General features: G+C 33.3%; 1 long non-coding RNA gene across 1 annotated transcript; it reads right to left on the reverse strand.

The window, feature by feature from the left end:
- Positions 1 to 666: 666 nt before the first annotated feature.
- On the reverse strand, positions 667 to 19322 carry LOC143052749 (uncharacterized). The gene is made up of 5 exons (XR_012971223.1): positions 19274 to 19322; positions 14630 to 15670; positions 7406 to 7553; positions 7176 to 7205; positions 667 to 5945 (listed from the first exon to the last, which is right to left on the reverse strand). It is a non-coding gene; the product is annotated as an uncharacterized LOC143052749 (long non-coding RNA).
- Positions 19323 to 22130: the final 2808 nt, after the last annotated feature.

Genomic DNA, 22130 nt, shown 5'->3' on the forward strand with positions numbered 1-22130 from the left:
CAACTACTATCTTCGTAGAATAATGTCCATACCATATCATAATAACACATGGCAAAATTATTCCGAAGGAAGAATATGGTGATAGCCATTGTTTGAAGTGTCTTTAGATGGAAGAAGGGCTTATATCATACTATTTCTATTGGATTATTTGATTAGTTGTATCAAATCTTTTTCGTTAATTCAATTCCAAAACCAAGGTGATCGTACGTATGTTCTTTAAACATATTTGGACACAACCTTAGCAACGATGAACTCATATAAAGGAAGCATGGAAAATAAGGATATTTAATAAGAACAACATTTGAAATTATATTTTTATCATTTTACACATTCTTATTCATAAGATCTGCAATGCAAGTAAAATGTTCGGTTCTGAAAACTGTCCTTGCAACAATGACATGGAACAAGGCGTACGCTTGCGTCCGCATATTCATTTGTTTTGAGTTATGACATCGCTTTTGAACGTCAAAATGCGGTTTTCATATTTTTTTAGCTCGAATGAATTGACACACACTTCTCTATTTACTCCTATCGAATGCATTAATCAAACCTATTTACATATCAAAATAACTATGCTTAATAGCCAATAGACATTCTAATTTTTGTTAATTATGCATGACGTCACATCGCAAGTTATATGTCATACAATTTGCGACTATAAACGGGTTCATGAAGCCATTTCACAAGTTCAATATTTCCACTTGCGCTTGCCTCTGTTGTTATAGTTTCCATATCAAAAGCATCGATCCCAAATTTTTCAATGAAGAGTTGAACGACTGTAAGTTTTCCATTTTTACACGCAGATATTAAAGACATTTCAATATCGAAAATATCGTTATCATATACAGCTAGCATCCATGTTACTAAATCAGCGTTGCCACTCGCACTTGTTTCAATTAGACTTAATTTTATGTCAAACGTTTTATTAGGAAATATTTGAAGCAGCCATTGAACGACATCAGTGTTGCCGTTTCTACAGGCATTCAGCATAGCAGAATTTAAATCAAAAACCGACCGTGCTAATTTCAAATCCAAGATGGGTTCAAAGAACGGTAAATTATTAGAACAGATTGAATATTTATAAAATAGCCATTGCACAACTGCAAAGACTCCACTTGAAGAAGCATTGTTCATAGCGACTTTTTTGTCTATAGTTATATGAGGGAAGTCTTTTATTAACATCTTTATCATTTCGAATGACCCACCGCTAAATGCATTATGTATACATGAGTCGTTTACAAAGTTTGCGTAATTACAAGTATGAAGCAAGTATTTTATGCCATCAATGTCTCCCTTTCTACATATTTCATGCAAAGTTTCTTGTATGTCAATCAAGGAATGGTGTATATTTTTCATAATCCATAAGACTAAACCATTTCGTCCACTCGTATAGCTCTTTTTTAAGATTAACGTTAAATCTACAGTATTGCTGTCAACCTTCATGAACAAAAACTTGATAACTTCATTAGTAATATCTGTTGAATGTATAGATCGAATATCTAAGATAGTATATATTGTATCAACAACCAAGTATTGGTCTAGTTCAACCATTATCGTGAAAAAAATGTTGATCATTAATGCCTCATTTCCACCTATCTTGCAAGCACTAATGATGATATTCTGCAGATCAATTTGCGAATTCCTACACTGACAAAACGCCAATACATATATTTCTGTGTTTATTGGACTGACCGCAACACTTAAAATTCTCCGGAAATCAAGAGAGTCTACACTAAATGTTAGAACTAAAAATTTCATTAAAGTAACCATTCCTTTACCGCATACAGTTTCCATAACAGCTTGTATATCCGATGAAGTAAAGTGACATCGATTTAAGAGCAACAGTGTTATTTCCCCACAACTTTGTTCAGTGAATAAGTAGTTGTCAAAAAGCTGGTTTATTGCTGAGCTTACTTCAAATAGATCGGGATCAAAATTGTTTAACAACCAAGTAATATTTTCGATGTCGGCAGAATAACAAGCTTGATTCAAAAGTGATTGGCAGTTGATGATACTCGGCGAAGAAAACGAAACAAGAAATTTAAAGACATCAAAATGTTTATTTGTTTTACTTGTATTCTGACAAAGCTCTTTGATTGCAGCTGATATGCTAAGTGATTCTCCATATGTTTTATGAAAGAGTTGTACATATTTCAAATTGCCATGGTAAGAAGCTTTCATAAAAATCAAATCGGCTTCTTTTGGGTCAATTACGTTAAGGGACTCATATAAAAACAGGAACGTTTCATTATTGTTTCCGCAGAGTGCTTCCTTCATGCCTGAAATCACGTCGAGATCACTATCAACAATATTCATAAACCACTTCAGCTCTGGTACTGAACTTAATCGACAAACACTGTCAAAAACTGATTTAACGTCTACCATGTCACTACCATATGCCTCGAAAATACATAATTGAAATTCTAGCTGATCAATCTCGTCTTCCGAGTATAATTTGCATATGTTATCAATGTCAGATCGATCTAACTCAAAATTCTGAATGAAAAAGATAACAACTGATATTTTTAGAACTATTACTTCTTTTATAACTTTCTTAAAGTCAATTTGGAGTGGAATTAATGTAATTTTTTCAAACATCCATTGAATAACGGAGACAGCACTATACTTGCATGCATATATGAATATTGATTCCAATGTTAGATTCGAAAAATTATAATGACCACACATCCATTGAACAAATTCCAACTTATCATCACGACATGCCTTCCTCAAAATGTACGGTATATCAAACGATATTTGATCGAAGTGTTGTAACAACCACTTTGTTATGTCATCAGCATAAGTTCTATCTTTAAATATGTCCCAAATGCGTTCCATAAGGAAATGCATGTCAAAAATAGCAGTGTCATAGTTGCATAATAAAGTCTTAAGAGATTCGAAGTCTCGTGACGTCAACAAAGTTGTCAATGCTATATTTAAATGTAAGAATTCGCTTTTGTTATTTTGAAAAACAACTTTGAATAACTCCTGAGTGTATTTCTTCTCTTTCATACAAGACAATTTCAACATATCATTTATTCTATATATATTTTTAATGTCTTGAAGATACCATTTAATTAAAAATGTGCGATCATCTATATCCATAAATGATACTCCTTGTCCAATAGCTACTAAAATAGCATTCGAATCGAAATACTTTCGATCAAATATCTCGGTGAAGTATCTTATTACTGATATTTCACCACAATTTATTGCTTCTTTCATAAAAGCCTGAACATTCAATTTTTCAGCGTCAAAGTTTTTACATAACCACTTCACGGCTTCCCAATTATTATGCTTAAGTGCAATTTTCATCGTATCTGCAATGTTTAACCTGATAAATTTTTCAAACATTATCTGCATCAAATTTTCATCGCCACTAGAACACACTCGGTTAACTATGATTTTTTCGGCTTTCTCCACATTTACTTTTTCCATCAAAAATCTTATACAATTACTGTTTCCATAAGTTATTTCTTCTTGTATCAATCTGGTCAAATCTAAAGTCTTATAGAATTCTGTATCATATATCAATTGCAATGCACATATCTCTTTGTGTATCCATTGATGCCTTTTCCATGCTGTGTAAAATATTTCATTGTCTGTTCTACTCATGATCCACCTAATCATGTCAAAGTTTTTCTTTAAATGTTCAGCAATTTGCAATAAAACATCTACATTTAAGCACGAATATTTTGTTACTAGATACTGAACAAAGGCAAAGCATTTATCTGATCGCGTGTACTCTTCTGATTTAATTCTTGCAATACCTTCTAATACCGCGTCTGCATGAAAATAATTATCTGTGTTTTCCATTAAAATTTTACAGGCATTAAAACTCGAACGCTCCAATCCTATATGCATGGCCAAGTCTAACTTATTAGTTTTAGTTCGAAAATTGTTCAACAAGTACAAGGCTACGTCACCAGTGTCACTTAAACATCCATACTGGAATGTCATATGTTCGATCCCCCCGTTTGAACATGACAACATCAACGCCTTTTCAATATTGAATTCTGTATGTGGAAAGTTACTGAAAATCCATTTAACAATTGAAACCGCCCCTCTTGCACACGCGTTGTACAAAGCTATAGGGACGTTAATTTTTGAACCATTTCGTTTTATAATTAGTTCTACTAAAGACGTATCGTCAACCTCCAACGCCTTTGCTAATATGCAATTACTGATGATCAAATCAGACGTCAGAACATTACACGACAGCATCTTTAACGCTGCAACACTTCGTTCGTTGCTCAAGCCGAATCTGTATAACAATAGTGATTTGGTATCTAATTTTATCTTATTCCTCTCCATAAACTTCCATATCATGTTTAGTCTTGTGTCATCTAAGCATGCACAGGATTGTAAAATAGCTTCGGTAAAACACTTTTCGTGAGTCTTGTTGATGTAGTTCTTTTTATCAACGTGCAAATCTTGTTCCATTAATTTAAGAATATGACAAATTGTATTGTTATTGTCTGCATATTTTATGGAAAACTGAAACAAACAAACTAGAAATGTTACTGATGTTCGCTTAGATTTTATATAAATACCTCCTACATATTTTTCCTGTAGTATTTTTGCATCTTTTTCTATATTCAAATGGTTTAATCTACAGCACATTTCACATTTAGTTAGTGTATATTCCTTAAATAGTTCATCTAAAAAATATCCGTCAGCATTTCGTATAACTTTAGACGAGCATAGTCTTTCCATAAAAGATGTTGTTAAAATATTCTTTCCTAACTCCTTAATAATCTTTTGTGCCAACAAATTATAGTCGTCTTTATGAAATAACATTGTAATTTCATTCTCCATTCCTGGTTGTGGTTTATATCCCTCGAGGCGACCTATTTCCATGATGAAATCGGTATGTAACAAAGGAATTAAAATATCGGTTTCAATATCATTGTATGATAATAAAACCCCTTCAAATATGCTTCGGTGTTGGAATGAATATGTACCATCAACATTAGTCTTTAAGTATCTTTTGGGCAGATCCTTTAAACCGCGACACATATGTTTTGCAGTTAATTCTTTTTTATGATATAATAATTCATATATTCTGTTAAATTTGATTATGTTTATGTTCTTAAGATTCAACATATCTTCATTTAAGGCCATGTAAACTAAAATTGCGTACTCCAATGCTTTACGGTGATCATTATGCCCATCATTTCTGAGACTTTCTATCTCACTACAAAGAGATTGTGTAGGATGTTTGAAAAATCCTATGCCAAGTCGGGTAAATTTTCTATTAGACGTAAAAAGGAAGCATGATTCAGGATAACCCATGAGAGGGTTTATATCTATATTAGATATTTCATATATGTCCTGATCGCTTAGATAGAAAGGTACCAAAGGATCTAGATTGTTTTTCTCATCATATAACTGATAAGGGTCTGATATGCCTATATTGTTCAGTTTACAATATTTCCGCAGACATTCCCTCTTTTGCGTTCCTTTCATTTCAATTTGAGCCGAACTTAAATCAATAAATCTTAACTTTTGAAATATTCGTTGCCTATCAATTGTATCTGAAACCTGTGGATTTGAACGAATTGTGTTTCTCATTGTAAATATAACTTTCACAAAACCTTGGACAACCATCGAATGTATATTGTCAAAATACTTTTCATCTTCTGCATTGAAAATACAATTAGTTCTTCCAAATATATCATCTAGAAGTACAACTAAACAATCATTGTCATTTATAATGTCAATCCAGTCGCATATACCATTTAATTTAATTCCACAGTACCCGTTATGGCCAGCCGAAAACCTTCGTATTATTTCAAGACTGTTTCGTGATTTACCTGCTCCAGTAGTTCCAGTGAGCACTATAACGCCTTTATCCTCTAGCTGGGTCAAGGCCATGGATATAACATCTGTTTCCACAAAGGTGTCTTCTGATGAGTAACACTTGATCAATTTAAATGTATCTTCTAAAAGAAACAAAAATATTAATATTTGGTTATTTTGTTATACCTAAACACTCATAATGGCATTACTTTAAATATTTTTTTGCGTATAGTAGAATACACGGTTTTGTTAAATATCCCGTTTTTTAGATGTTAGCTGTAATCATGCTTACTGACAGATAGCAAATCTAATAGGCTCCAATTTATGCATCAAACAATACTTGATATTGAGCAAGCAACAATCAACTTGGTTTGTCCTATAGTATAAGATTTCATTTTGCATGTATAGTTTGTCCATTAGTAACAAGTTGAGTACATAGACTTGTGTTAAACATATGTTAATGATACAATTCTTCTGAGTATTAAAAGATGCTGCTGCTTAAAATGTTAACGTATCTGGTCTCGTTTTGCCTGAGGATTAGACAATGGTGTACGTTTCCAAATATGTATAACTCTGTATGTCTATACCGGAGGTTTCAGTGTTTCAATTTAAATAAACTCATCATAGATACCAGGACTAAATTTTGTATATACGCCAGACGCGCGTTTCGTCTACAAAAGACTCATCAGTGACGCTCTTTAAGTCACCTTCATGTACAAAAAATTAAATTATAATTTTGTTGCATACGATACACTTTGTATCAAATGTATTTTTCATGAGTTAATTACCGTAAAGCGGGTTATTTTCACGGATAAATCAAAACCGCCAAAATAAATTCCGCAAATTTAAAAGTGCACATGCAAAGGTATTGATAAAAGTTCTGAATCCGCCAAAATATTAACCGCCAAAATATTTCATATACCTTATTCCATGAAAATCGCCAAATTGTACCCCCTCGACAATAACCCGCTATACGATATTTTATTCGCAGTTCAGATAATGGGTCCCTTTTCCAACATATATTTTTTTCAACCGATATATCAATTTCCTAGTCACATCTAGGGTGAATGGATATGTAATTGTTATTTCATGCACTTAACTACAAATGTTAAAGCATTTCAAAGTAATGTGTTCTTCCGAATATGTTAGTATTACGTGTAATTAAATGAAATGCATGATATTGCCTTTTTTTTACGATTTTGAAAATGGGGTGGGTTTTGTACACATGTTTACAGACATTTTAAAAATTCATCTTTGACTGATTTACACCATAAACATTATCTTTTGTAATCTAGCATATCCCTATCTTTTAAATGTCATATTTGAATTTTGCTAGAATATTTTCACTGTTTTTTTCTATATCGAATACATACCAATCAGTTTTCTTTTTCTTCTCTGTTGGTCTGAAAGTAAAAAAAATCTATCTAATTGTATAACAATTTTATCTGTATGTAAGTGTTTAAAGAATGTTATTTTGACACAATGACGAATGTTTGACTTTAAATTCGCGTTAAATTAAGCAAAACGGCATATAAAAGCGAAATATGTAAACGCTGCCCGATACCAGGAAGCAATGATTGTTAATACTTGTTTAAAACATTACCAGTGGTCAGAATTGAGTTCGGTTCCTTCAGTTTTTTAAGTGTCAACTGAACAGATTGTTCCACAATGTCTGGTATTTTATTGTTGAATGCATTGCTAACAGCTTCTTCTATCGTTTTGGGTATTTGTACTGCAATATCATCGATTCTCTGAAATAAAAATATAGGTCGAGACTTGAATTATACATACGATGATAAACATACGGAAATCCGGTAGAAATATTATATTGTTGATAAATTTTCTTTCTTACTCTGACAATGCAGAATTCAAATTTGACATTTGTCAGTTCAAAGATTAATAGTGAGTACTTCCAAGTAGCATTTCACACTTCCAAGTTGACATTTTTCAGTTCCAAATTGCCATTTCTCGGTTCCAATGGACCTTTTTCACTTCCAACTTTACATTGAGACAAAAATGCCTTTGAGTATAATATAGTATTTGTAGTTTATTGTTGAATTGTGATCTATAATAAATTATCCGCTTGAACAATGCGTTAACGAAAACAACATGGAAAATCACCCTGTTACCCTTGGTTGTTTATAATATGAGACACTATTTTTTGCTAAGGTGCTCTCTTCAAGGTCCCCGCTCTTGGGATATAATTCAATTCAATTCATTATTTATTTGGAAAGAGAACAATAGAGGCGTGATCCAAATACAGACAATTACAATATTAAAACAACACATAAATAAAGAATGTACGCATTTAACAACAAGCCATACGTAAATTCTATGGATACCATAACATTCTGAGTATATTTTATGATTACCATTACATTCTGAACTCATATTGATACCATACACATATACAGCACAATTATTCTAAATTTTCATAATTTTACTTTAAACACAATCACCTTATAAGATATATGTTTCGCAAAAACTACTATAAAAGATTATTATTTGATGAAATATAAAGACACCGATTCATTGTGCAAGTTCGCTTATTTGTATTTGGCTACTTGTGAGAAAAGCATCGGAAAGTAAATACCAGCAAATAAAGAAGTTAGAATTGAGAAGTTTGTAAACCTAGTTCGAGTTGAAAGCGTGTGGCTTTGAAGCATTAGCCAAGCGGTTTAGATATTTTTACGATTTTTAGGAACTACCGGGTTGTTCTGAAACTGTAATTTCCCTCGGAAATGGTCGCAGTCCCTCGAATAGGTAGCTTGTAATAGTCTGGTGACTTCAGTGCTCCGGAGACTAGGTGTTTCAAAACTAGTTTTCTCAGGAACTAGGTGTCTCAGAAACAATGTGTCTCAGAAACAATGTGTCTCAAAAACTAGGTGTCTCAGAACTAGGTGTCTCATGAGCCTATGGTTTTGAAGCTTGTTCTTATAGTTTTGAACGGTGATAGTTGTTAAGAAAATCAGTTGGGACCTCGCAGTCAAAAAAGGATAAAGGACAAATTTAGGTTAAAGTTTTTAGACTACTTTTTGATACAAAGTTAATTGTGTATATATTGTTTTTCCTTTATTAAGTTTCAAAGTTAAAACTTTGGTCTCTTAGTTTTTAGTATATTCCTCAAGTTAAAGTTAGGTTTTCAGTTAGTTAAAGATTGATAATTTAGTGAAAACGGATACGAACATCTAGCTAATAAGCCAAACACGTTACATTATTTTCAGTTATAAGTCTATGATCATTCTCACTTCCATGTTGTAAATTTAATGGAACTATAATCAACTGACATATATGAGTACTACTAGTTATAAAACCTGGTTCAACCCACAACTTTCTTTGGAAAATGCCTGTACCAAGTAGGAATAGAAAAGTTGGTTTCCACTTGTGTCGTGGGTTTATAATGTTTGTATCTGCCAGTTTTATGGATTTTCCCTTTTTGAATTTGTCTAGTGTTTATATCAAGATCTATGCGTTAGAGAAAAAAATACATATATATGAACACCTTCAAGAACACTTTCACGAGTGCACATGTCTTTAGTGGCTCAGTACGAGGTTGTTGTTTTATTTTATAAAAGCTGTTGAGGACTTAAAAACAATAAACGTTACCACAACATTGACAATCGCGTAAGCTTTCTATGTATAAAATGTTATAACGAAAAAACTTTGTAAGTCTTGAGTTTTTTTTTTTATATATTTTGTAGCTATCATTGATGAAGAAATCGCCATTTGCAATAAGATGTATTTGTGAAAACTTGGACATCTCTTATATAGATAAATGGAAGATGTGGTATGAGTGCCAATGAGACAACTCTACATCAAAGTAACAATTTATGAAAGTAAACCATTATAGGTTAAGGTAATGCCTTCAACACGGAGCCTTGTGTAGTGTTTGCTATGTATACTTTAGTATATGAGTATAGAAAGAGAGATAACTCTGTTATATGTTGAAACAATGTATGTGAACTGCTTGTCTCCCTTTGTACTGTTATATATATATGATGCTGAGTTTCCGGTTATGTAATAAATGATGTACCTTCAATGGTGTTTGTTTGTAAGCCAGTATCAGGTTCAATCCGAATGTGCTAGCCACAAACAGTATATTTAAATTGGCGACGAGGATAATCAAAGGTTGTATTACAAAATGGGATCAGTTTTACTACCAGATGTTAGCGGTATTCAGAACTTTGACATTTCTGACTCGACAGGATTGTCTGCACGTTGGAAACGATGGCTTCGGGCGTTTCAACTATTTGCCGCAGGAAAAGGGGTTACAGACGTAGATCAAAAATATGCATTATTATTGCACACAGCCGGAATGAATGTTCAAGACATTTTCTTCACATTGCCGGAAGGTGCCGGAGAAGGTGCATATGAGAAAGCGGTGAGTGCGCTAGATGCTTATTTCACACCACTTTCAAATGCCCCTTATGAACGATCAATTTTTCGATCTATGATTCAGTCTTCTTCAGAGACAATTGAACAATATATAACGCGTCTTCGACAGAGAGCTGATACATGTGAATTTGGCAATCAAAATGCAATTGATGAAAGAATACGAGATCAAATTATTGATAAATGTTTAAGTCACCATCTCAGACGTAAATTACTTGAGAAAGGTAGGACACTTACTTTAGCAAATGTTAGAAGTATTGCTAAAGCTATGGAAGATTCAGAACGACAAGCTAAATCAATTGAAGGTCAAGGTCAAGTCAACATGATACAGTCAAAAGGTAAACAGTATGGAAAGAACAGTTTTAATTCTGGTAGCAAAAGTTTTAATTCTGGTAATAAGTCTACTTGTACAGCAACTTGCTACAGTTGTGGACGTGAAGGTCACATTAGGACTGACCCAAGCTGTCCAGCTCGGGGGAAGAAATGCAGGAAGTGTAAAATTGTTGGTCATTTTGATAAAGTTTGTAAAACTAAGGATAAGTCAAAACATGGAAAGATTCGTCAAGTTGTTGAACAACCACAGAATAACACGGATGATGAGGAATATGTATTTAGCATGATCGGTGTAAATCAGATAAATTCTGTGTGTGAAAATATTGTTGTCAATATAGGGAATGTGAATTTGAAAATGATAATTGATTCTGGAGCATCATGTAACATCATGGGAATAAATTTATGGAATTATTTAAAAGATAATCGTGTGAAATGTGTTTCGTCCAAGTCTACAAAGAGTTTATTCGCATATGGTAGTGAGGAACCATTGAAAATTGCTGGAATATTTACAGCTACTGTACAATGTAACAATAGAACTTTAAAGGATATTGAATTTGTTGTTATTGAAGGCAAAGGTCAGGCTTTGTTAAGTCGTAATACAGCAGAACAGTTAGGTGTGCTGCAGCTTGTTCACAGTGTTAGTGAACCTGGAACAATTAAGGACAAGTATCCAGAATGTTTTACAGGAGTTGGTAAATTGAAATCATTTCAGTTACAGATACCTATCGACCCAGATGTTGAACCCATTATTCAGCCTATGAGGAGGGTACCGTTTAATCTGCGCGATAAACTTGGCAAGAAGTTAGATGAACTTTTAGATTTAGATATAATTGAACATGTCAATGAACCTAGTCAATGGGTTTCTCCAGTAGTGGTCGTGCCAAAACGTTCAGGTGATGACATCAGACTATGTGTTGACATGCGCCAAGCTAATACAGCTGTGAAACGAGTACGACATCCGATTCCAACAATAGATGAACTATTGCAAGATATGAACTCTAGTAAAGTGTTTAGTAAGCTTGATGTAACTTGGGCCTATCACCAAATTGAGTTAAAACCAGAGTCTAGGGAAATAACTACTTTTGTAACTCATAAAGGGTTGTTTAGGTACAAGCGCCTTATGTTTGGTATTAGTTGTGCCCCTGAATTATATCAAAATATCATGCAACAAGTCCTTCAGGGCTGTGAGGGTGTTCATAACATTATGGATGATATTATTGTACATGCTAGTAACCAGGTTGAACATGATAAATGTCTTGAAAATGTTGTTAGGGTACTGAGAGACAAAGGTATTACTTTAAACAATGATAAATGTGAATTTAATATGTCCAAAGTAGTGTTCATGGGTCATGTTTTGTCTGGTCGGGGTATTGGGCCAGCAGATATTAAAGTCAAAGCTGTCGTTGAAGCACGTGAGCCAAGAACTTCAGCAGAAGTTCGTAGTTTCTTAGGTCTTGTTAATTATAGTGCTAGATTTATTTCTGACTTAGCTACTATTTCAGCTCCGCTGCGTGCACTTACTCGTAAAGATGCAACGTTCACATGGGGTAAAGATGAACAAAGGTCGTTCGATGAGCTAAAACGTCGTCTTGCCAATGCGGAAACTTTAGGTTATTATGACAAGTCGGCACTGACTAAGGTAATCGCAGATGCTAGTCCAGTTGGACTCGGAGCCGTGCTCATACAAGAACAAAACGGTGAGATGCGCATTATTTCTTACGCGAGTAGGAGTTTAAGCGATACGGAACGCAGATATTCGCAGACCGAAAAGGAGGCTCTAGCCTTGGTATGGGCGTGTGAAAGGTTTCATGTTTATATCTATGGAAGCCAGTTCGAGCTCTTAACGGATCATAAACCGCTTGAGTGTATTTACTCTACAAAGTCGAAAGTATGTGCTCGAATTGAGCGCTGGGTTCTTCGTATGCAACCATATACATATACTGTACGGTATATTCCCGGACCGAAAAATATAGCCGACTCGCTATCACGTTTGATCAAAGAAGGAACAACACGTGACAATCGGGAAAATATAACTTAGGAATACGTTAAATTTGTAGCTCAAGAATCAACACCGGTTGCGATGACAACACGCGAAATCGAAAGAGCTTCCGAGAATGATCCTGAATTAAAGGCTGTCCGAGAATGTCTTGTTCACAGTCAGTGGCACCGCATCGAGTTCAAAGAATATCTTCCTATTCGAAGTGAACTATGCGCTATTGGTCAATTAGTACTTCGGGGTACTCGTATCGTGATACCTATTAGTTTACGGGAACAGGTACTTCAGCTTGCTCATGAAGGTCACCCTGGTATTGTTGTCATGAAAACGCGTTTACGAAGTAAAGTCTGGTGGCCAGGGATAGACAAAAGTATTGAGAAGTTTTATCGAAGCTGTTACGGTTGTCAATTGGTTAGTCAACCTAGTAAACCCGAACCGTTAAAGCGTACAGAGTTGCCCTCTGCCCCGTGGCAACATTTAGCTGCTGATCTATTAGGACCGTTACCGAGCAATCATTATATGTTTGTATTAGTTGATTATTATAGCCGCTATTTTGAAGTCGCTGTTACTAAGAATATTTCGTCGGAAAATATTACGTCGTTGATTTCAAAATTTTGCTTGACTCATGGATTGCCGTTATCAATTCACACCGATAATGGACCCCAGTTTGTTAGTCAACATTTTAAGAACTTTATGTCCGAACATGGTATAGTCCATCATAGAACAACTCCGTTATGGCCACAGGCTAACGGCGAAGTAGAGCGCCAAAATCGTTCGATAATGAAGCGTGTCAAAATTGCTCAAGCCGAAGGTCGCGACTGGAAATTAGAATTGAATAAATTTTTAATTATGTACCGTAGTACTGCTCATTCTACAACCGGAGTAAGTCCGTCCGAATTACTTTTTGGTCGAAAAAGCAGAACAAAGTTACCGGAGTTAATTGATTATAATATTAATGATTTTGAAGTACGCGACCGAGACGCCGAACAAAAGGAAAAAGGAAAAATATATGCGGATAAGCGTCGTGGTGCGTGCGAGAGTGATATTCGTGTCTCCGATCAAGTTCTAGTCAGGCAAGACCGTGGAAATAAAATGTCTACACCTTTTGTTCCATCCCCTTTTAAAGTGGTGGAGAAAATTGGTAATAGTGTATTGGTTGAATCTGACCAAGGTGTTCAATACAGGAGAAATGTGACACATTTAAAGAAATTTATTGAGAGAGAAAATAATGATTTATCTTGCTCACAATCTGATGCAAACAAAAATGTAGTTAATACAGAGTCTGAAATTATTTCAAGTCACAAAGATGATTTTGAGAATTTAAATGAATCTAGTAATTTTGATGAAAATAAGTGTTTAATTTCTAGTCAAGATGAAACTTGTAGTATGAAAGATAGACCAGTCAGAGTGAAAAAGTTACCGTCAAAGTTTGACGATTTTGTTTTGAAATAATATGTGTACCATTATGAACAATTACAAGTTATATGATTTATGTTATAAAGGTATTAATAACAAATGTTTTTGTTGTTGTTGACATGTATTAATAACAAATGTTTTTGTTGTTGACATATTATTGACAATGTTGTTTACTTGAATTTTTATGTTTAAACAAAATTGACATAGGGTAGTTCAATTTTTATTTGTAAAACAAAAATGTCAAGATGTTTTCAAATCTAAAAAAAGAAGGAAGAGATGTAGTGTTTGCTATGTATACTTTAGTATATGAGTATAGAAAGAGAGATAACTCTGTTATATGTTGAAACAATGTATGTGAACTGCTTGTCTCCCTTTGTACTGTTATATATATATGATGCTGAGTTTCCGGTTATGTAATAAATGATGTACCTTCAATGGTGTTTGTTTGTAAGCCAGTATCAGGTTCAATCCGAATGTGCTAGCCACAAACAGTATACCTTGGACCACACGGAACAGCATGCTGATATTCTTTTGTTCTTTAAATATTATTGCACTTTAATTCAAAACATCGTTATACAAAAACCTAAGGAATGGCACCGAAACAGTACCATATGTTCAATCGGCACCATACACAAATACAAAAGTGTCATCAAAGGCATTTTGTGTTTCAAAATTTATTTGCAACATTACCTCTTCTAGTCGTGTTTCCATCTGGATCTGCTCCAACAACATATTTTGGTACTGAATACAAAGGGTTTCATCCAATGAACGTTTGCTTACGTCTGCGAGAGAGTGCTTGGTAAAGGCTTCATTTTGACACACTTTAGCAATTTCTATTATTCCAGATGTAATGTCAAGTTTGTATCTTCCGTAATCAGCATCTGATATTCTTCCCTTGATTGCATGTCCTTGGACCTTATTTCTGATGAGGATAAGTTTTTCGATGGTTTTTCTTAGTGGACAACATCGTTCTAAAAGAACTTTAGATAGTTGATCACTGAGGTGTCTTATATCAATACCTAGTGATGCTGACACGGTACAAACAAAATCACTTGGTACCATTCGATGATGTTGACAGGGTAACTCGGGCAGGTTAAACAAAACCTTCCATGACTGAAGATCTAACAACGGATCGGTCACTGGGAAAATGAAACCAGTTGGGCATTGACAGCATCGAACGTTTACTTCCGTAAGATGATAGATATAATGCTTATTTTGGTTTAAGAAAGTCTCAAGGGAAAGCGATTGTAGAGTCAAACAGCTATACCAAAAAACATCATGACAGAAGTTCACTAATAAAGTTCTTGTTAACGTTATATCGAGGAGATCTGTCGTGATGCTGGTTTTAGTTTTAGCACAACAAAAGTCACTGCGGTTCCTCGGCCTGTGACCGGGTTTCTTGGCATAATTATCAAATAGTACTTCCAACTGTGGATAGTGGAGGATACGGTTGTTTGGGAGAATATAACCTGGAGTACACTGACAACATTTTCTAGTATTGTAACACAAGTGGTAGATTTGGTGTTGATGTTGGTTTATAAAATCTTCAAACGATAGGTTGCTCCTAGATAAATGAAGTTCTAAAAGATCCACAAATGAAGTATTGGTGTTATCTACTATAAGTGTAGATCCTCTGTAAAAATTCTCTCTTTCTTTATTTTCCATATCTCAGTCACATAGTTCTGGTATGACGGAAATGAGGTGATTTTACTTTGTAATGTCACATCACCACTGAAACAGTTAAAAAAGCATCAGAGTTATAATGATACTTGTTGAAAAAGGAAGCAAATATTTCATAATTTAGCAATTGGAATCTCAAATTCGAAATTATTGTCGCGGGTCTAAATCAAATTTTTCATTTAATATAGGATTTCGCTATATTTTTCTATAAATGAACTTCATCTTATACTAAATAGAAAAATGAAATAAAAAAATGGGGTCACCGTCCATTTACGCTCACAATATGCCTTCGAAAGAAGCATACATTTGTTATAATAAAATTTTGTCTATTTTTGTTAATGTCCGTTTCTTCTGTTGAACTAATAGGAGAAATAGCGGTAATATCGAAATAAAAAAAGAACTAAAAGAAAGAAATCGCTTAAATTTTACAATTATTTAGTTTATGTACAGCTTATTCGAAAACAACAATAAAAAATAAAGGTCACGGATGAGTTAAAGAAGATATTTCACTTTTAATGCCAAAAAATGGCATTTTTGCAGTATAGTAGAACACTCAATTGCTGGATAAAAGTGGTAAAATCAGTCTCAAACAATGAAAGATAATTTAGTTCTAACATCAAATAGGTTTGAAAAAGGTAAAGTATTCCATCTGTCTGCTTTAAATGACATTGGTATACCGCTACATATAAGATATGTTATCGGTCACGTTAGCTAACGCTACCGTTAAATCAACTTGAACAACAGCAAACTATTTAACGACACATAAGTATATATTTTTTGAGACAGAATTTTCTTATAATTTGCCAAAATGAAGATTTTACTATGCTTTTTTCAAAAATTAAATAAAAAGTATAGGTCACCGTGCTATTTTTCAAGCTATGAGCCGTTGAAAATTGCCAAAATTTGGTTAGTTTGTTTATGAAAAAACACATTTGTGTGCATAAAAAAAATTCTATGAGATAGAATTTTGAAATAAATTGTGAGAAGATAGGTTTCATAATATGTTTTAAGAAAATAAAAAGAAAACATGGTGTCACCGAACTTGTTTTCTTGCTACAAGTAAAAATAAAAAATTTCCCTATTAGCCCAGTATAAATTTTGTACAAAAAGAGTTATCTCCCCTTAAATGGCTCATTTGATAAAAATGATTTTAGAACCAAAAATAAATGATATTTGTTAAAATATTTTGAATAATACAATTAATTAACAAGTTTTCTTTATAAAGAAAAACAGTCTAACCATTGAATTGCAAATCTCTCTCCAAACTTGCAGATTGAGGGAAATAACTAGACCGATTTTGTACTGTGATTGTACAATCCAAGATGGCGGTATGTATACCATGAATCTACCTTAAGGCTAACGCTACCGTTAAGTTAACGACAAGTTGAACAACCGGCCCCTGTTATACTGAAAGAGAATTGAACTTTTGATTTTTGGTAAAGTTTTTTTAAATCCAAAAATACTGTACAATTATGAAAATAAATTCATGTTATGGAGTAAAGGGAACTAAATGTGAAATCAGCAATGTTTGGGTTTGAATGAATTGACCCATCAACCGTCAAGTTCATATTCGGCGTGTGCTGTATTTAAAAAAAAAAGAGCTCAGCTCTGGAAAATCTTAACTTTTTAGTTTTAATTTGAAATTAATGTACATACACTATACACATTAGTGTCTAGCGGCAGTGTGATTTTTATGTGATTTGATAAACAACAGCTATAGATATAAGAAGATGTTGTATGAGTTCCAATGAGACAACTTTCCATCCAAGTCACAATTTGTAAAAGTAACTATTTATCAACTATAGATAAACTTGGTCCATGGGTTGCGTAACGACATAGGCATTCAAAAATCTACTATTATCAAGTTTGTACTTTCATAAGCAACACGACAGTGCCTCAATGCTCTTCAACTTTGTACTTGTTTGGCTATATAAATATTTTGATATGAGCGTCACTGATGAGTCTTATGTAGACGAAACGCGCGTCTGGCGGACTAAATTATAATCCTGGTACCTTTGATAACTTATTGCAATATGCAGAGCAGGGTCTCATTACGCGTGTCTGACCGGAGAACAAAAGTATAAGCCTGATATCTATGATTATCTTCCTCCTGGTACGGGAAAGACTCCGATCGGCGGAGTGTGGAATATCCCGGAATTATAAGTTACATTAAAGGCAGATCGTCGTTTTGGTTCAAAATCATTATACAGTAAAGCATTTTATAAAACATTTAATAAACTGTACAATGTCTTAGGTCAAAAGTGTTTCACATTTTTTTAAGCTTTGTTAAAAAAAAAATCTGACATTTATAATGTAATGTTAAATGTGTAAACATGTATCAGCGACATTAGTACCAGGAATTAAGGTTTATGTACCCTTCTGTAGCCATTTTTGAACGAACTTTTCAAACTTCAATTGTATCAAAACTAAAGATATAATGAATAATAGAGATAGGCCATTTTGTACATTTTCCAAGGGGAAACTTGATGCAAAGCATTATTTTTTACTGTTCCATTGCATTTAATAGAAAAAGAGGACTTTGTGGCAAATAAATCAAGATTTTTATAGAAAATCCACAGCCTTTATCCTTGTACTCTCATATTTGGCAATTTGATGACTGATAGATATAGGATTATTGCATGCAGTGCTAGCATTGATTTCCTTAAAACAAGTTTATAAATGTAGTTTTTGGTTAAGACAAGTATAAATATGGCCAAAATCAAGTACACCTTTTAGGGTGCGCTCGACTTTAGTGACTCAGCACGAGGTGTTTTGGAATTTACAGGTTACTTAGAACTTTTTGTAAAAAATAAACACTAGCACATCATAGAAAATCAAGTGAGTAATTTATGTTTCAAATTTTATAACAGAAATCTCTGTATTAAAGGCTGTGGATTTTCTATAAAAATCTTGATTTATTTGCCACAAAGTCCTCTTTTTCTATCAAATGCAATGAAACAGTAAAAAATAATGCTTTGCATCAAATTTCCCCATGGAACATGTACTAAATGGCCTATCTGTATTATTTATTATAACTTTAGTTTTGATACAATTGAGGTTTGAAAAATTCGTACAAAAATGGCTACAGAAGGGTACATAAACCTTAATACAGTCGTGTATAGGAATTAGTTTCAACTCTTTCAATGGTTTTATAATTTACACGTACAACACAAATAACGTTTCTGTTTTAATTATATTTGAGTTTGATGAACCAAAAACTATACATATATATTCTTTAATATAATTAAAACAGAAACGTTATTTTTGTTGTACGTGTAAATTATAAAACCATTGAAAGAGTTGAAACTAATTCCTACACGACTGTATTAAACCATGTTACCTTAAATAGCTTGTGTCAATTAATTTACATAAATTTTTAACAGCAATTATATAATAAATATGATTCATTTTCTGTTTATTTCAAACCATCTATACAAATACTTTCCAGTTAAAATCAATATTTACTAGCTTAGAAACAGAAACATGTACCGTTGTTTAATGGCAAACTATAATGAAAGATATCATGATTATGCCTACATTTGAAGTGCATTTGAATCGAAATTATTCGAGTCTTTTTTTCATTTTTTTATGTTTTAAGTTCTATAGATTGTGCATTTGTGATATTTTTGAAACTTTGTGTATGCCTGCACTTACCATCGAAATGAAAACATCAGACTGTCTTGTCTTAAGGTAGTCAATAAACTATGATTGCGCATGACAATTGCAAATAGTAACGTAAAAATGTCATTCAAGTTTTTTAAACTTAGATAAGAATTAGATAACTTAAGACAAGTAACACTGGAGTTTAAAATAATTTGGGTTTGCATAAAATTTGTGATATATATATATATATATACATGTATATGTTAATTATTGAACAAATTTCAATTATTACGTGAAGTTCGCAGTGGCGAATCCAAGGGGTGGGGTGAGGGTGGGGAGGGGAGGGGGAGTTTAGCTCTGGATCTGCGTCTGGCTATAGGAAGACTGCATTTTGAAAATTCACAAGCAAGGAGTTGTATTTTTATATAAGTCCTTGTTCAAAGATAAAAAGAATTAAGGGGGGGGGGATATACAAATACAAAAACAAAAACAAAATAAAAACAAACAAACAAACAAACAAACAAACAAACTAAAAAAAAACCTAAATACTCGTGAATGTGTCCCTAACTAGTAGAACATTGAAAAAGGGCAACATATATTTTTTGTATGATCATTTGGTCTCTTCTGGCAATCATACCGCACATCTTTTTACTTTTATATGGCATAACAGATATTCATGTTAGCTGAGAACTTTGTATTAAGTATAATTTTACACTTTCTTCACTACTCTGATATTAAACCAACCGACACCTCATTTTATAAAACCTCTGAATCAACCAGATTGATAACGTAGAATATGTATTGGCTTCGTTCATTTTTGAAGGCTGTACGATGAGCCGTACGGCTGTTAATTTCTGTGTCATATGGCTGTAATAATAATAATAATATTTAGTCAATAAAATATCAAACATATTTATAATTACAATACACAATATATATGGTACATAAAGACAATACTAACACATATATTATAAAATATATTGGCATTATTATGAGTGCAGTATCCTTAAGTGTATGAAAAAATTGCTGATATTTTATCAGGGATAACCCATGAAAGCTTTAAAGCTTGTTTCCAATGGGGTCCCTTCATGAAAACGGCTTATAGTTTCGACGTAATAAAAAGATAACACACCACATTAATATGACATAAAAATTCATATAAAAACAATTTATATAAAAATATGATTAATAATATAAAAAGGAATCTGATGAAGCCCAGTGGCGGATCCAGAACTTTTCTTAAGGGGGGGCCCGCTGACTGACCTAAAGGGGGGGGGGGGGGGCTCCAGTCATGCTTCAATGATTCCCTATATAATCAACCAAATTTTTCCCACGAAAGGGGGGCCCGGGCCCTCCAGCCCCCCCCCCCCCCTGGATCCGCCTATGAAGCCGCACTATAACTTTTGGTCAAGTGCTCTTTGACGCTAATTTTGAATTCCTTTATTTTTTTTTTATTTTTTTAACATTAATTGGCAACATATTCCAATCTTGTATGCCATTAAAATAAAATGTGTCTTTTTGTGGACTCTTAACTGGAGGAACCCAGAAGTTTATATTCACTATTTCGTGTGAAATGATGATGTAACTGTCTCACCTTTGTAAAATTTAAATACATATAATTAGGACAATGGTGGTAATATAAGTTATCTACGTTCATATCCGTAGATATGGATATTTTAACACCCTGAAGTACCCCAGTACACCATGAGGCGAACTTGCCCGATTCGGACTAAGACCGGGGATAAATTCGTTATAGGCTACGTTCATATCCGTAGATATGGATATTGGCCCAAACAGAATAGTTTAGTTTCTGTTTTCCCCAAATGAAGTGATAATTTATTATCAATAAGCCATTTGCTACAAGATTTAAGTTCCTTACCCAGTTTCTCAGATATAACTTCTGGGTTCTTATGAGAGTATAGTATGGTACATGTACTAGCATCTGCATATAGTAAAATTTTACAGCCTTTACTAATACTTATAGACATGTCATTAACATAATATAGGAATAAAAGTGGTCCTAAAAGACTCCCTTGTGGTACTCCACATGTAATATATCTTAAATCAGATTCAGTACCAGTTATACTAACTTTTTGTTGTCTATTACATAAATATGATTCAAACCATTTAGTACATTTGACACCCATTTTTTGTAGTTTGTTACACAATATAAGATGGTCGACGGTGTCAAAGGCTTTTTGTAAATCTAACATTATCATTCCAGTAGAAAGTCCCTTAGCAGTTTCATTTTTAATTTGATCTAACAAATGAACAAGACACGTATCTATAGAATAAGCAGATCTGAAACCAGATTGTAAATTATAAAGTAGATCATTTTCCACGAGATATTTTTCAAGTTGTGAATATACTGATCTTTCAACAATTTAAAAGGCTTTAACATTGCTAGAGTTGTCTCATTGGCAATCATACCCGACATCTTCAGTTTTTTTTTAAAATATCATGGAGTATATAGGGATATTGTTATTTCTGCTTACAAAGCCAATCGAGGTCGTCAACTTGAAACTTCTAATTTTGTTTGTTATATGTTTGTGCTAACTTAAAAGAACGAAATTTAGATAAACTAGAAATTTATCCCTTCCTGATTTACTAACAGAGTTTAGTATGTCTTATCATTTAAACTGAATTTTTTAATAGATATTTAAACAAATAATTGAAAGTGAGTTTGACTGATTTTTTAATTTATCTAAATTTTTAGACTAGTCCATGCAGGTGCATGGTCTACATGAAAAGAGACATGAACCGTGGGAATATCCAATATGTCAAAACCGTATTTTTTGCACACTAATCCGTTATTGAATTGCAACTTAATCTGCATATTTTTGCAGGCATTTAACTGTATATATATATATATATTTAATGTTATTTTTAAATAGTTATGTTTTCACTG

The sequence above is a fragment of the Mytilus galloprovincialis genome, chromosome 11 (assembly GCF_965363235.1).
Source record: "Mytilus galloprovincialis chromosome 11, xbMytGall1.hap1.1, whole genome shotgun sequence".
NCBI lineage: Eukaryota > Metazoa > Mollusca > Bivalvia > Mytilida > Mytilidae > Mytilus > Mytilus galloprovincialis.